Source organism: Mirounga leonina, unplaced genomic scaffold, assembly GCF_011800145.1.
Source record: "Mirounga leonina isolate KUSES-001 unplaced genomic scaffold, KU_Mleo_1.0 Mir_153, whole genome shotgun sequence".
Lineage (NCBI taxonomy): Eukaryota > Metazoa > Chordata > Mammalia > Carnivora > Phocidae > Mirounga > Mirounga leonina.
In genome coordinates this window covers 1,867,216-1,871,115 of record NW_023270387.1, presented here as the reverse complement: position 1 = coordinate 1,871,115, position 3,900 = coordinate 1,867,216, and positions in this window count along the sequence as shown.

Sequence of the window (3,900 nt, the reverse complement as noted above, 5' to 3'; positions counted from 1 at the left end):
TAGGTGCAATTCTAGATGATCGTTTTGCCAGAAGGAAAGGAAAAATCGGGATAGATGGGAGAGATGTTCCGAAAGGAAACAATTTGACAGAAATGAGCAGTCTGCTGGGGGGAGTAAAGGACGCATGGAAATGGAGCCCCCGCTGATGGTAAGTGCCCTGCTGGAATCATATCCACTATTGTCAGAGATCAGGGCGAGCGGAATGGACCCAAGTCGGGCTTTCGGCGGATGCCGTGGCAGATGTGGGCGACACTTGAAATAGCATAATCTTCCATATATCTAAGGTCAGGTTAACCTCCTTTATAGTCTTTAAAAAATGACAGCCTTTCGTTTGGCTTTCTCACCCTCGGTGATTTGGACTCCATCATTCCTTCCCTTAAAGTGGCCAGGACAGGAGCTCTTCTACCTGCTACCTCAGAGCAGCACAGAGTAGAAGAGCAACTGAAATTGTTTTGTGACCCTTGCTCACAGCTGCTCTGCCTTCCGGAACCAAGACTGATTTTCCACATCAGCATAGATGGATGCCAGTTGCCCAGTAGCTGACATTGATGGTCTATCATGATGCAGTAACTTCTCTGGAGGAAGAGTCTGCAGCAGAGCGAGGGGGACCATGCGACCGTGTCCCCTCCGGGCACATTGGAAAGTGAAAATGGAACTTAGTATTCCTGCGGTAGCTTCCTACCAAAGAGGTCCTAGCATTTATGAACAGTATCTCCTTGCTGCATATTCTGTCTACGACTCCCTAGACAGTGAGTTTTCTCGCAGAGAGGCCATGAGTAGGCTCTGTTAACAAGGATGGGTGGACCATTCTTGAAGTGTTGATGTTACACCTGGAACGACTGTGACGCCACAATTGGAAGAGTTCTCTGGAGCTCACGGATTAGATTCACATATGTGACCTGAGAGTTCCCAGTGGGGTTTCGGTACCCACATCCTCCCGCTGACCCCGTCTCTCTCTCTCTGGGGTCTTAACCCCAAAGAGTCAGATGCTCAAGGAACAATTGCCAACCAGAAAGGAAAATACCGTTCTGTTAACAACATCTGTGCTGGTGCAGATGACCCAGACCAGGAAGTGTGGTTGGGAAGTCCTCTCCGTCCTTCCCTGCATTCATTCTGACGTGCCACCCTCCTTCAAAGGCAGGAACGGAGGTAGCTCATGCTGGGTCTTCCCTGAAAAACAGGATGCAAGTTTGGATCGTCTTTCCAGCATTTCCTGAAATGTTATGTGGATTTGAATAGGGAGTCTACTTAAATGTAAACTTAAATATCTTTGACGTAGCACAGCATTTTGATCATTCACGTGAGGCCACGTCCCATTTAGGCTTGGAAGTGGAATCCACGAGCTCCTCCCCCATCGTCTTGTAGGGGACGAAGCCAGGACAAGGCAGAGCTTATCCTGAGGACTAACCGGCCCATGGAGTGAGGTGACCGGAAATGCAAACTATAATATCCTAAGGAACAAAATGAGCAAATGGCTTCACCCGGGCCCAAATCACCATGCGGAGCCCTTGTGAGTTACGGCCGTGGGCAGGCCACTGACACACGGGAGCCCTGGCCCGGCATGGAGACCCTGTTGACGCCTTGGGTGGAACATAGTCCAGCCTGTAGCGTAAGGAGCCAGAGAGAGCTAGGCCATGAGTCGGGGCCCTGAGTAAGTGGACAGAGCTCAGGGCAGAGACCCACTCTCCAGGAGGACAGTGGAGGGCCCAGTGGCAAGCCACGGCTCCGCAGTAGGAATGAGGGAGAAGGGCAAGGCCTCGTCGGTAACGTTGTCCCCGGGGCTCTGTTTAGGGACACTGGCATCAAGAGCAACTCTGTTATTTTATTTTGTTTTATTTATATTATTTTATTTTTTACTTCCTAATTCTGCTACCTTTTGGCAATGTAATCATCATTCAGTATGACAATTCTAAAACAACTTTTGGTTAATGTTGACTATGGTGTGTGTCTTTTTCCTCCTGGAGTCATTAACCTCATGAACACAGAAGCCATGTCTTGTACCCTTTCTTTTTTTTTTTTAAGCAAGACCAACTTTGAGGGTGGGTCTGAGCCTTTCGATTTTTACTTAGACCAGATGAGTTTCAAAGGAAAGGCAGGAACGTTGATAGAGAAGAGACAGGAAGACAAATCCATTCATCACAGCCTGCATGGAATTACTGGTATTTATGTGGGCTGGGAGTTGCTACCAGAGCCTGAGTCTTAGTGCCTCCTGGGATTCAGAAACATCTGGTCGTTTCGGGTAAACTAGCGAAAAAAGACCATCAGGAGCTGACTTTTATCAGGAGCTGAGGAATCTGGGAGCAAACACATCTGTCACAAGAGAACAGGGGCATTCGGTTCTGCCCACTCACAAACCCATTCTGTGTCAGCCTCGTTCCAGCCCCGCGGATTTGTCTCCATCCTTGTTCTCCTGAGGACTTACGTCTGAGGGGGTAAAATCTAGAATTCAAGGATGGTTTTACTGACTGCCCTGTAAGGCATCCAAGCAGATGAATCACGACTTTACACCCCTGATATGTAACCAAATGATATCCAAGTGAGGAGAGAGACGGTGAGCCCGTGACGCTCTCTGTCTCCAGAGAGTGCTCCGCTCCCCCGACCTCTGAAGGACTGACGCGTGTGAGCAGAGCTCGTGCCCAGGAATAACGCCTGACTGAGGCCAGTGGCTGTCTTGCTCCCTCTGCTCGTTGCACCTTCTGCTGCCAGAGTTCTCTTCTAGAAGAGTGCTTCTCAAAGTGTGGTCTCCACCATACCTGCAGGGGAATCATTAGATGCTTGTTAAAAATCTGTTCAACGGCTAGACCTCAAACAGGGCCTACAGACTCGTAAAATCTAGGTGAACGTCCTGAGAATTGGCATTTTCATCAACTATTAAGTGACTCTTGTTTGCACTCAGGTTTGAGAACCATTATTCTAGAACTTAGATTTTTACCCTGGTGCTTTCATACCCATTTTAAATGGTTTTCTGTCATTTTTCAAACAAACTTTACCTGGTAAATGTGTCCCTTTGAAGTCACTCCCAATAGGACCCACCAGGCAGGCTCTCTGGCCTCCTTTTCCCCTGCCCTATATGGACCTCACTGCTCAGCTACCTTGAGAAATTGCTTCTTCCTGGAGCATACTCTCCTCATCATGCGTCTGCGGGCATGCAATTTTTTTTGCTTTCCTTGTTTTCTTAGAGAACAAACTTCTACTACTTCTTAAAGACTAAATCTTATATATAAACCCCTCTATGAGTTTTTATAGCCACCCCATGCAAAATTAGTCACTATTCTTTCCTGCTATGATGGTTAATTTTATGTGTCCACTTGGCTAGGCTATGATGTCCAATTGTTTGATCAAATCCTAGTCTAGATCTTGCTGTGAAGGTATCTGTGCATGTGATTAACATTTGTAATCAGCTGACTTTAAGTAAAGCAGATTACCCTCTATGGCGTGGGTGGGCCTCATCTAATCAGTTGAAGTTTTGCAAGTCCAAGACTGAGGTTCCCCAAAGAAGGAATTCTGCCTCAGGGTTTCAACATAAAAATCCTGCCTGAGTGTCCAGGCTGCAGGCCCACCCTGCAGAGTTCAGACACAAAACTGTGATATCAACTCTTACCTGAATTTCCAGCTCACTGGGACTGCTCTATGGACTTCAAACTTGCCAGCACCCATAATTGCATGAGCCGGTTCCTTTCTCTCTCCTTCCCCCCGCCCCCCCTCCCTATCCTCCCTATGGGCCCTGTTTCTCTGGATAACCCCGATTAATGCCCCTCACTCCTATGCCGCCACTTTTATTTAGCTTCAAGTTAAGGTGATGAACGACTCACTGGAGAGGAAGAGTTCCAAGTTAGTCGGGCCGTTTACCTTATTCCTGGAGTGAAGAGTGAGAAGCTGCTACTCCCAGCGCCCGACCTG